At 44.1% G+C, this 13,629-nt stretch overlaps 1 non-coding gene across 1 annotated transcript; it reads left to right on the plus strand.

The window, feature by feature from the left end:
- Nucleotides 1–2,484: 2,484 nt before the first annotated feature.
- LOC120274371 lies at nucleotides 2,485–2,591 on the plus strand. Its single transcript, XR_005540895.1, has one exon. It is a non-coding gene; the product is annotated as a small nucleolar RNA R71 (small nucleolar RNA).
- Nucleotides 2,592–13,629: the final 11,038 nt, after the last annotated feature.

Raw genomic sequence — 13,629 nt, forward strand, 5'->3', positions numbered from 1 at the left:
TTAATTGATGGAAACCATGGATTGGCAAAGAACATGAGAAATAGGGCTTACCGACGAGATGGAAAGAAAAAAATGAAGAATCGGTCGGAAAACCTCACTAAAATCCTCCCAAATTGGCGCTATGGAATCGGAAAATGATGTGAAAGTGTTTTCAGATGAATAAAAGTTGTGAAGGGGGAGAGAAACTATTCTTCTTTTAAAGAGAATTCACGATCCTTGGCGTTCTATGCATCCACACGGGCGTGCGTTAATTATCCACGCCCGTGCGTCCTACAGGAGAGCTTCACAGGGGCAAATGTACGCCCCTGGGTGCTCTCGAGAAAAACGTTTACTGACTCTAACAAATTTCACACGGGCGTGCGGAAAAGACCCACGCCCGTGCCCCCAACCCACAGGGGCAGCCGCATGCCCCTGTGGTTTCTCTGGATATCCGAGAAAAAAATACTAAGTGTTCCACACGCCCATGCGAAAATTCCCCACGGGCGTGGACATTCACATGCCAAACTCACAGGGCCAGCCGCACACCCCTGTGTCTTCTCGGGATGGAGAGAACTCCTCTGCAACATTTCGCACAGGCGTGCGGAAATTACCCACGCCCATGCGTGGTTCACAAGGTCGCCCACAGGGGCGAGTCCACGCCCACTGTGTGCTCTCGGGAAAAGCTGCCCAACTCTGCAGGAATTCACACGCCCATGCGGAAATTACCCACGGGCATGTGACAATCACATGGTCATTCACAGGGGCAGCCACACGCCCCTATGCCTTCTCTGGAATAGCTCGCAGTATACACCCATGAGCGTGTGGAAATTCCACATGCCCGTGTGTTTTCTCTGGATGACTTAGAAAAATCTACAGGCTCTGCAAAAATTCTCTGAACATGTTTACACACTCAGAGCCTGCCCTATTATGCAAATTTTACCAGTGAAAAACACGAAATAGAACACAAACAACCAAACTTTCGCCAATTTCTCATAAAACACACGATGACTTTAAAAACCCACAATAAAATTACAGCACAAGCATCTAATCAGTAAGACACCAACACTTAACAATTTATTCATGCAAACAAACTAAACTAAAAGATACGAAAATAGTAAATACTTAGGTTGCCTCCAAAGAAGTGCTTGTTTAACGTCACTGAGCTTGAAGTATCTTTCTTACCTCACGGAGGTTCATGAATGAAGGTTGCCCTCTTACCCATGACTTGAAAGCATGATGAGCAAAGTCTCTTGAGGGTAGAGGGTGTACTATCGGGCTTCGGACCACCTAGCAGTGGTTCATCCAACTTTCTTGGTTCATGTATGTCTCCAACAATCTTGGAGCATTTTCGGTGGCGTCTCCTAGCCCTCTTCATTTTCCAGAGCACCTTCTTCAATATCCCCGGGGTAGATGTTACTTCTTCAGTCGACTCAAGCATCATTACTTCTTCATTGCTCTCCTATTGGTCGAACAAACCTTCATATGGATCCGGGTTGAATATTTCCTGCATGTATTCATCAACAAGCTCATCAGTAGTGTCTAGAAAATACAAAGTGTCATCAAAATTAACAGAATGCTACATGGCTTCAGCAAGGCGGTAAGTGAGTTTGTCATCTCCAACTCTCAATGTGAGCTCTCCGCCGTCCATGTCAATCAATGCTTTGGAAGTCCGCAAGAACGGTCTCCTAAGTATCAAGGGTACATCCGCATCCTCATCGACATCTAGCACTACGAAGTCAACCGGAAAAATGTACTTGTCTACCTTGACAAGCACGTCTTCAATGATGCCTCTCGGATGTCGCATCGTTCGGTCCGCTAATTATAAAGTCATCCGAGTGGGCCTAGGCTCTCCCAAGCCTAGCTTTTGGAAGAAAGTGTATGGCATGACGTTGATACTTGCCCCTGAATCCGCCAATGCCATTTCCTCACCTAAGTTGCCGATATTACACTGAATGATGAAGCTTCCCGGGTCTTTCTTCTTGTTCGGCATGTTCTTTTGCAACACCGCCGAGCATGAAGCATCTAGCACCACTGAAGCACTCTCCTCCAACTTTCTCTTGTTAGTCAACAAGTCTTTCAGGAACTTCGCATACTTAGGCATTTGAGCTTATGCCTCTACGAAAGGAATGTTGATGTGGAGTTGCTTGAATAAACTCAGAAACATCACCAATAACGATCGGGCAATCAGAGGGAGCATGTCCTCCACCACAACCGGTGCAATTGGTCATGGCCGCAACTCTATTCGAAGCTATGAGATCTAGCTTCTTACTCAGACTCTCTACTTACACCGCCAATGCGGTTACCGCATCAATTTCATGGAGACCGGCCACCTTTTTCTTCTCCCTAGCATTCCACTGGTAGCTATTTAACCCCATTTCTTCAACAAATTGACGGGCCTCATCGAGGGTCTTGCTACCTAAGGTACCTCATGCTGCCGCATCCAAGAGTTGCCTTGTAATTGGGTTCAAACCATTGTAAAAGGTTTGAACAATCATCCACTCTGGGAATCCATGTTGCGGGCACTTTCTGAGGAGCTCCTTGAACCTCTCCCATGTCTCTAATAGAGACTCCAATTCCAACTGAACAAAGGATGAGATCTCATTCCTATGCTTTGCTGATTTTCCGGGAGGGAAGTAACAGGCTAGAAAAGCTTCTACCATCTCCTCCAATGTAGTAATTGATGCTCTAGGTAATCAGTTTAGCCACTGCTTCGCTCTCCCCTTCAAGGAAAATGGGAAGGCTCTCAATTTGATGGCATCATCCGTAACCCCATTTATCTTGAGCATATCGCACACCTCGAGAAAGCTCTCTATGTGACTGTTTGGATCCTCATCGGCCAAACCGTTGAATTGTGCGGACTACTGCAGCATATGGATGAATACCGGCTTTTGCTCAAAGTTCTAAGCTGTAATCGGGGGATGCACAATACTCGATTGTGTCCCTAACACTGAAGGTCTGGCATAATCGGATAGTGTTCGCTGTTGCTCATTCTGTCCTGGCATGTTTTCAGATTCTTCTACTTCCAAATGAGCTGAATTACACTGTTCTTCTACAGGTTTGTCCCTTTTCTTCTAAGTGTGCATTCAAGCTCAGGATCTCCTTCAATCAATATTAAGGGATTCCCTCGGGTCATAACCTGGAGCTGCAACCAAAAAGAAAGAAAAAGAAATCAGAACGATTATAGAATAAGAAGATATGAAATAGAATGTAAGGTGAAATAGCTAACAAACAAAGTGCAAAGTATCTCAAAATGCCTACTCCCCGGCAACGGCGCCAAAAACTTGACAAGGTTCCCTTGCGTATATCCCGTAAGTGCACGGGTTTGTCGAAGTAATAATCCCGGGTGAGCGGGTATCGAATCCACAGGGAGTAGGGAGTAAAAACACTTAAATTGATTCTTAGCTATGTGGAAGATCAATAGTGATAAGTGTGAAAATGATTCAATTCTCAACAATAAAAGCACCAAGTAAGAGAGCAAAAGTAAAGAAGGAGGTAAGGCAATCGATAAAGATGGGGTACTCGGATAATGCTACGCCTAGGATAATCATTTCAAGTGCAAGAACCCTCATTATGCTTTCTAATCAATGCAATAGTGAGTCGTGGAAATCCTTAATTACATAGTCCCAAATCTAAGGTCAACTATGCCTAACTCTAGACATGTCCCGGAGGAGAAATCGAACAATCTCAACACCTCGCACTCGCATAGGGTTGCAATGAGCTCTAGGGATTCCAAGTGATAAATCTCTTCCTAATTATAGACCTAACCCTTTGGTCCAGGTGGAAGGTCCCTAGCCACAATTAAGCCCTAGATATTAAGATCACCTCAATGCTTCACTCCATTGCACGCTCAACTAAGCCCCAGCGGAGGGTCATCCCTTAGACCATTCACTCTATTATGGCCGCAAAGAACTCGAGGAACAGAGGTAGAATCTATCATGTCGGAGGGGAAAGGGGACACTCCTGTACCTCTCGACTCACCCTCTCAACCCTCTCCAACCTAGCTTTGTCTAACGCTCGTGGTGTGTCACTCACTCACAAGGTTACCAACAAGAACTCTCAACCTTAGTGTTACTCTAGGGGAAATGTTCATACAATCAAGCATTCAAGGTTGGAACTCACAATAAACATCAATTTATTGAAAGCATAATAAAGAAGTTCAATGAAACGAATACATCCTAGGGTTCACAATCACCCAAGTACCCACTAGGGGTTTAGCTCTCCATGGAGCTAAGTACAATCAAAGAAATCGAATGTAAAAGCAATGAATCCATAAAGAAACCCCCTCGATGGTCGTGTCGATGGTCTTGTGGAGAGTCCTCTACTCATCGCAAGGGATCCTTTGTCCGGCCTAGGATACACCTCGCCGGATCGGTGCTGACGAAAGCTCTCCCAATAACCTTCTTCTAAACGATGCGCGATGTCGATGCAGGGGTACTGTAGTAAACAATGTGGAAATTAACTGTAACAGATACTGTTCACAGTAGGCTGAGAAAAGCAATTTCAAAAGAATCTACATGGGTGTGTGGAAATCCCACACGCCTGTGCGTTATTCCACAATCCCATGCTGTGAATCCACAGGGGCGTGTGGATTCCCGATTGCAGCCCTATTTAAGGCCGATTTCAGCCCCGATTTCAACATTCTTTTCTCCATTTTTGCCCCAATTTGAGAGAGGACGGCGGCTAGGGTTTGGTGAGGTATTAGCTAGGGATTGGGAGAGGTTCTACGGCTTTAACATTGCGCTTCATTTGGAAGAAGGTTAGTGGGAGAGCTTTTATCGGCACCGATCCGGCGAGGTATTTCCTAGGTAGGACAAAGGCACACTGGACGAGTAGAGGCTTCTCTACAAGACCATCGTCACGACTACTGAGGGGGTTTCTATGGATTACTTGTTCTTACATTCGATTTCATTGATTATAACTGGATCCATGGAGAGCTAAACCCCTAGTGGGTACTTGGATTTGTGAACCCTAGGATGTATTTGTTTCATTAAACCTTGTTATATTGCTTTCATTAATTGATGTGTTAATTGAGTTCCAATCTCGTATGCTTGATTGTTTGTATACTCCTTTAGAGTGACACTAGGGTTGAGAGTTCTTTTTGGCAACCCTTGTGTGTGAGTGACACACCAGGAGAGTTAGACAAAGCTAGATTGGAGAGGGTTGAGAAAGTGAGTCGAGAGATAGTGGAGCATCCCTTTTCCCCTCTATGTGATTCATCCTACCTCCATTTCCTCAAGTTCTTTGTGGTCATAGTAGAGTAAATAGGCTAAGGGATGACCACCTTCCACTGGGGCTTAGTTGTAGAGGCAACGAAGTGAAGTGTTGAAGTTATTTTAGCACCTAGGGCTTAATTGTGACTAGGGACCTTGCACCTGGACCAAAGGGTAAGGTCTACATCTAAGAAGAGGATTTATCACTTGGAATCCCTAGAATTCATTATGATTCTATATGAGTGAGAGGTTGAGAGATTTGTCAATTTTTCTCCAGGACATCTATAGAGTTAGGCATGGTTGACCTTAGATTTGGGATCATGTATTGAAGGATCTCCATGACTCATTACTACATTAGTTAGAAAGTATATTACAGGGTTTTTGCACTTGAAACGATTGTACTAGGCGGAATAATATCCGGGTACCCCATTTATATCGATTGCCTTACCTCTCCTTTACTTGTTCTTTCTCTCTTGTCTCTTTTACTTTGATTTACATTAGTTCTTGTTACACAACTATTATTCACTTTTTGTTTAGTTAAAAAAAAATTCAAGTATTTTTATTCCCTACTCCCTGTGGATAGGATACCCACTCATCTGGGATTTATTATAGCTGGTTCTCGGATAAACAATAGATGCCTCCAGCTACCTACAGAGAACATCTTTTTGATCTCATCTACCATGTCTTCTGCTGACTAAACTTCCCTGAGAATGCTCTTGTCTGAAAATTGGGTTTGACCAAACCTAACCTTAGACAACTGCTCAAACTGAGCATGATGCTCGGGAGTAGCAAACTCCATATGATCTAAGTCAGGGGAATGCTCACATGGACTCTTGTCAGTTTGCTTCTTCTAACGGGGGCCATTCCTTTAAGATTTGAAAAGAAATTTGATCAAGAATACTCACAGGTTAATGCTGCAGAAATCCACACAGTTGTGTGGAATTTCCACATGCCCGTGTGGATCCACGGGGCGTGAAAAATGCACGGCCGCAGCTAAGAACTCACAAATACATCATTAAATCACTTCTACATTAGTTCTAAGCATGCATACCCCTTCTAAGTGTAGAGATGACATAATATTTACCAGTTTTAACAATTAAAATCAAGAATTGATGAAGAAGAGAAGGGAAGAGGGTTTACCGATGAGTTGAAGATGTAGAACATAAAATCAGCCGGAAAAATCAAGTAAAATCCTCCTAAAATAATGATGCAAGGTCGGGTAAGTGAGTGTGTGTGTTTTCTGAGCAGGTGAGAGTGTGAAGGTAGAGAAACTCAAATAAATTTTAAAGAAAAACCCGCGTCTCTAGAGTTTGTGTACATCCATACGGGTGTATGGAAATTACCCACACCCGTGTGATTCTACAGGAGAGACCCACAGGGGCAGACGCACGACCCTGTGCGCTCCCGGGGAAACACTTTTTGCCTCTAAATGCATCCACACGGGCGTGCGAAAAATACCCACGGCTGTGTGCCTGATCGCTTCCCCGCAAGTGTACGGGATCGCCAAGTAATACCTCGTGCAAAGACACGAGGATCGTATTCCACGGGGCTAAGGATCTCCTATTACTCCTTCTCGAGCTATTATCTAGCCTAAGATCTTAAGTGATGGATTTACTCTACTAAATACAAATAAAACTAAACACAAGATTTGCTAGCAAATTAGAGAGAACAAGCAATAAGCAAGCAAGAGAATCAATGAAGTGCAAAGGGCTATGGATGTGGATCCCCTTGAGGGGTTATCATGCAACATGGATGATGATTTAAAGATGCAAGGGTAAATTGGACCATGAGATTCCAAGATTAGAACAACCCCAATTTCTCGGCGATTGAACCCTAATCCCATACGAACATAGATAGGAATTTCTTCCAAATCTACATTCCTACGATTGCATTAAGTACAAGGAAATCTCACTTAGGAATAAACCTACTCTTCTTCGGATTAAACCTACATGGAGGGCTACCAAACACCCAATTTCTCGGCGTGATGATACAAGTATCCCCTTCTAATCCATTCATGACCTAATACATGCGAGCAAGTCACATCTACATGCATCATTCATAAAAGAGCTACGGATTTCTCCTTGGTGTAACACTTAGCATGAAAACAATGGATTAGATCTCAAAAATACCCAAGCATAGAATTAACAAGTAATCATCCAAAAATACATGATAAAACCCCCCAAGGTTCACCAACACCCGTGGCCTTAGGGGGTCTAGTGTGTCATCATCTCATAACAAAGCATACAATCAAGCAAAACATGAAACAAAGACATAGTATGACACTCCCTAGATGAAATGGTGAAGGATGAGGCGAGAATATGCCGAATGACGCTTCCCCGCCAAAGGAATGCCGAATGACGCTCCTCTAGCCGCGTTCTCCTTCCTTCAAGTCGTGATCGATCTCCCCTTTGAATGATGTTGCCTTCTTGCCTTGAGAGCCTTGGACCTTGGGCTTGAATGATCTTCTAGCTTTCTTGCCCTTCTTCTCCTCCCCAAGGTCGCCCAAAAATCTCCCAAATGATCTCCCAAAAAGTCGGCCAACAAAAAGTCCTCTAATCAGCCCTAAAAGTGAGTATATATACCCCCGAGGCATACGGGCCGTATAGGGGTCGATGGGGGTCGATAGCACTCGAAACCCTAGATTCGCTCCATACGGGGTGCATACGGCCTCCATACGGCCCCCGTGATACTCGGGTAGTATGGAAATCTGGACAGAAACACCAAATCAATCCGTCACATAGCAGATACGGCCCCCATAATCGGGTAGTATGGGGGTAGTATGAAATTCCGCTTTTCTTCTTTTTGCCAAAATGATATCTTCTTGTTCTCCATGGCTTCCATATGCCCTACAAAGCAAATAATAGACGATTAAGCTGAAACGGGCATCAAACCTCACAAAAATACATGCAAAGTGCATACGATACATATATGAAAAACACCCTACATTTAGACACTTATCAAACATCCCTCACTACTTAAGCGCTGCTTTGTCCCCAAGCAAACAACTCATGAAAAACAAAGAGACCGAGAAGTGGCTAAATGCAATACCTCCGCTCAAGCAAATATAAGATTCCAAAAAGCAAAGGATAATGAAACATAGATGTTGAGTTATAGTCATTAAGCATAATAAAAAAATATCCCTGTCTCACCCCTAATATGTATGTGCGTGTAAGTGAATCCTTTATCTCATTTGCCCTCGATCCGTCTAGCTCAAGGACTTCAATCAAGACAGACTCTAGATGCTAATCACTCCACATACAAAGAATACTAAGTCTTAAACTACTAAGTGCTACTCAATGGCCAAGTAAGATCCTTCTAATTCTATAGCTTGAAACTAAATCCTTTTTTTCTTTTCAAAACCTTTGGTAGGTACTCAAAAAAAGATCACTAGGGTTTTTTTATTTTCAACTCAATATTCAACATTTTTTTTTCGAGTCCGACTAACGAGACTCGCATCAAAAATCATTTTAAAAATCTTTCTAGAGGATGCACATGCCGGTTAGGCACAAGAGCCACCCAACTACTCGACATACGTCTACATAGACGCATTCATGCTTCATTAGCAGAGGAATACTGACATAGACTCATTTTTCTTTTTACTTTCACTCTCACCCTAGATCACATCTTCGTAGTACACTACATGCCACAAAAACTCGGATTAGCTCAACAAGACTTAGAAGTTCTTAAGAAAAACATTGAAGGATAGAACTTAGTGTTCTAAGGCCAAGTACTCAAAGTAGTGTGTTAAGCATACAAGAGAGTTAGAGTAGTCACATTGGCTATTCCTGTGGCATCGACAAAAAAATTCAAGTGCACAAGACAATACTATGGGGTGAAACAGATTCAATAAAGCATAAAAAAACAAGTAACTCACATCCATCATTAGTCCAAGCTAAAAAGAATCTTACAAGAATGAATAAAGCCATCATTGGTAACACTAGCATGTAAACAATGTTCCTAAAACATGAAATGCACCCATCCCCACACTTAGTGTTGTACATTGCCCTCAATGTACACTAATCATGAAAAAACATGCAAGAAGGGCCAATGCAAATAATAATAGAGGAGGGTGAAAAACAAAACTTCCCCGGTTTATCTTGTGTTCGTCGTGAGGTGCGACTCGACAAAAGGTGTGGTGAGCAATACACGCCTTGTCCGACCTCCATTTAAAAACTAGGAAAGCTCACCAAATTCCCTCAATGCCTCGCGAGGCAAAAAAAGGGGACATCATCATTCCACAAAAAAATTCACAAATACAAAACACAAGGGAGAGACTAGGGAAAAAGTCAACAAAAATACATAGATGAAAAACAAAAATAAAAGTTCAACACAAAGAGTTGGGAGGAAGAGATCCATGCCAACTCAACAAAAACACAAACATAAATACATAACAAAAATAAAGTAAAGTAGATAAAAAAAGTGTCCATGCTCAAACGAGCCGCTACTCATCACAATCCGTGCCGGTGGTGGTGGCATGGTGGCGTAGGAGTATGCGAGGCGTAACCATAGTATGAGGTAATGAAACGGTGAAAAATCGCCTCGAGTCGACGCCGCCCCTCAAGGACCCGTGAAGCCGGGTCACGGATCTCGCACGCCTCCCGACGCACGCCCCGACCTCTCCCTCAATCCCCCGCCTCATGTCGAGTCGTAATGAAGTAGTACCGGGGTAGGAACAAAGTGCGCCTCGTGCTCGACTCGGTGCTCGCTCGGTGCCGACCGGACTCACCAGCTGGGCTTGGTGCCGTGGGGGCTCCGCCTCATGCGCCAAGAACCACCAAGCCAATCGCCTGTGATGTGTGCCTTCCCGAGGGGTGCCGCATCTCCCTACAATAGTCATGCTCGCGTCTCGCTCAAACAAACCCATGCCACGGATCAATCTGGTCACATAGGGCCCAATAAAGATAGCTCCCAATCGAGTATACGAGCCCTGGTGAAGGAATGCATCAGCGACAAGGTAGCCAAGGTGAGTAGGGTGCCTCTCAAAGATGCCATACATCGTAAAGATATCGGATTGGGTGACCACCCCTTTGCTATCGGGTCCGGCCCCCAAAGAGAACGGGCAATCAAGGCATGAATGAATCTATGTGCCGGGTCGATCATGCGTGAGGCCTTTCGGTCGTATCTTCACCCGCCAAAGTCGCCCAATAGTTGCTCCTACCCACCTCACTCGGGAAATCAAGCTTAAGACGCTTGTCGGGCATGGATTTGATAAAAATCATCATCATATATCCCCAAGTACTTGGCAAAGTCCAAATGATGCATAGTGCGCTTCCTTCCAAAAAGCTTGAAAAACGGATGGTGACAATCTTCTTATTCCGCACGGATTCTCCATCTTGTCGCGCCTCAAATGTACTCAAGACCTCCAAGGTTAATTGACGGAAGGTTGGCTCGATAATGGCAAAAGAGTTTATCCCAACAATTGTGTGAGAGCCAATCCCGCACTTGACTTGTAAACCCAAGGTTGTCCACAAGTTCCCAATCAAGATAGCACAAAGTCCCGAATGGTTTTGTCTTCAATCTATCATATCTCTCTCGATGGTGGGACAATTTGAAGACGGGTTCATCGGGTGTAGAGGATGGTTCGGTAGTTCTTGGGCGCTTGGAGGCGAGCCTTTTAGTGTTAGGCATCCCTACAATGAAGAAAAAACTTTGATCAAGCTCAAAGGGATACAAGATAACTCAAAATAACATGGTAGAGATAGAGGAGACTAATGAAAAATTGGTTTTTGGGACCATACGGCCGTATGGGGGCCGTATGGTCACTATTCACACGGCAAGAGTCTCCCCTATAATCATGGAATCGAAAAATTTGTACATAAATTTGAATGAAAATTCATTCACAACATTCACATCATCCAAACCAAGCAAATTGCTAAAGAAATTCCATGCAAAAGTCTCAAGAATGCCCAAAAAAATGGAAAGAATAAAACTAGGGCATTGAAAAAGCATACCGATGAAACCTTGAGAAAAACAAGCTTTTAAACTCGGGTAAGATCACTAGATCGAAGTCTCCAATGGATTGGGAAGAAGTTTTTTTGGAAGAAAAAAATGAAGAGATTCGCCAAGAATCGAGAGAGAAAAGGAGAGAAAAATTTCGTGGAGTTGAAGAGAAATGAGAGGTGGAAGAGAGAGAGAGAATGAGAGGCCTTAAAGGGGGAAGCCCCGCCACCATACGGCCCCCCATACGACCCGCCGCATGGGGGCCGTCCGAGTGAGTAACTCCCCCGGCCGAGACACCCAACCGACTTGACGGCTCCCCATACGGGGTCAGATGGGGGCTCGCCTAGTGAGCACGAGCCATCCGGATCGGCCTCGGGGTCAGCCTTTAGACGGCCTCCATACGACCCAAGATGGCCAGAAACCTTTAAAGGCCAATCAAAATCCATGAAAACCTGCCTCAAATGATGTAAAAATGAAAAAGAAAGCTTGACGACTTCTCCAAAAACGACTAAAAATGAATAAAAACGACTGATCTAGCACATAAATTAACACCCTACACATGTGTGTCTCAAGAGGTTGCACAAATATACCACAATAAAAATGATGAGAGCAATGTGCCAAGTGTATGAGCATGAACTTATTCACAAACAAACAAGTCTAAGAAATACGAAAAATTGAAAATGAACTAAGAACTAAAAAAATACGGAAAAATGCAAACAAATGCTCTCGAATGCTTGGGTTGCCTCCCAAGAAGCGCTTTTGTTTAACGTCACGAGCCCCGACGTATCTTTGTTCCTTACCTCATGGGGGTTCAAACAATTTGAAGCCACCCCCGGTTTCCCTTTGTAGTGTTGCTTTTGGAAGTAAAGTTTCAATCGCTGCCCATTGACTTTTAAAAAGTGCCCTTTTTCCGGGTGAGTTACCCTCGACCGCTCCATGGGGAAAGACTTGAGTGATCGTGTATGGGCCCCGACTCAACGTGATCTAAGCTTCCTCAGAAATAGTTTCAACCTTGAGTTGAAAAAGTAGAACTTGATCGCCCACGTGAAATTGCTTAGGGTGCTTGATGCGCCCTGTCGTGGTACTCTTTTACTCTCTCTTTATAGAGTCTCGAACTTTCATATGCCGTGAGCGCCACTCATCAAGTTCATTTAGTTGGAGTTTTCTCTTGCAACCCGCGAGAGAAGAATCAAGATTTAGAAACTTTATCGCCCAATAAGCCTTATGCTCAAGCTCAACTGTAAATGGCACGCTTTTCCATAGACCGCACGATATGGAGTGATTCCAATAGGAGTCTTGTAAGTCGCCTCAGAGGGCCCGGAGGGCGCCATCTAGATGTTCCCGCCCAATCTCTTCGGGTTTTGAGACACGCTTTTCTAGGATTCGCTTTTAAGTCCCTATTGACACCTCAACTTGCCCACCGGGTTTGTGGATGGTAAGGTGTTGCCATTCTCGGGATACTCCGTAACGCCTCGTAATTTTTGGCAAACCGGGCATTACGTAAAATGAGTGCCTCGTCACTACACGATCGCACGCGTGCGCCAACTCGAAAAATAATTTCTTTTAAGAATTTTTACGACCACCCTCGGCTCATTTGTTTGCAAAGCCCGGGCCTCCACCCACTTAGACACATAATCAACTCGCCACGAGGATAAACTTGTATCCTTGGGAGCTTGAAAGGGTCCCATAAAAATCAATCCCCCACACATCAAAAAAACTTCACTGTGCTTGGTTCCAATTTTTGGGGCATCTCATCCCGGCGAGATATAGTTGCCGACCCTCCGACATCCGTCATGTGATTGAATGAATTTTTTTGTGTCTTGAAATATTGATGGCCAATAGAAGCCTCGCATCAAGAATCTTTTTGGTTGTTCTATTTGCATCATAATGGCCACCGTTGGTCCCGAGTGGCAATGCTTCAAAAATACTTAGACCCTCCGCCTAGAGACGCATCTTCGAGCAACCCTGATCGGAGCACACTCTAAATAAGTATGGATCTTCCCAAATATAGTGTTTAAGATCGAAAAAGAATTTCTTCCTCTCGTTGATATGTAAACCATTTCGGGATGACCCCACCAACCAAGTAATTAGCAAAAATCGGCAAAACCAGTGGTGGTTCCTTCTCTTCAACTCGCCTCAATATTATACTGATGCTCCTCGTGGAATGAGTCATTAATGTCCTTTTCTCTTACAGCTTCGGGCCGTGGGCTTCTAACCGGGATAGATGATCGGGCAGCGAGATTCTCCGCCTCCCCGCTTATCCTTAATCTCAAGGTCAAATTCTGGAGCAACAAAACCCACCTTATCAAACGAGGTTTTGCATCTGATTTGCTAAGTAGGTACCTCAACGCCGAATGATCAGTGTACACCACAACCTTAGAAAGAACCAAATATGACCGGAATTTATCAAAGGCAAAGACCACGGCAAGTAGTTCCTTTTCGTGGTAGTGTAATTCAGTTGGGCACCCGTTAGAGTCTTGCTTGCGTAGTAGATGGGGTG

Source organism: Dioscorea cayenensis, chromosome 12 (genome assembly GCF_009730915.1).
Source record: "Dioscorea cayenensis subsp. rotundata cultivar TDr96_F1 chromosome 12, TDr96_F1_v2_PseudoChromosome.rev07_lg8_w22 25.fasta, whole genome shotgun sequence".
Taxonomy (NCBI): domain Eukaryota; kingdom Viridiplantae; phylum Streptophyta; class Magnoliopsida; order Dioscoreales; family Dioscoreaceae; genus Dioscorea; species Dioscorea cayenensis.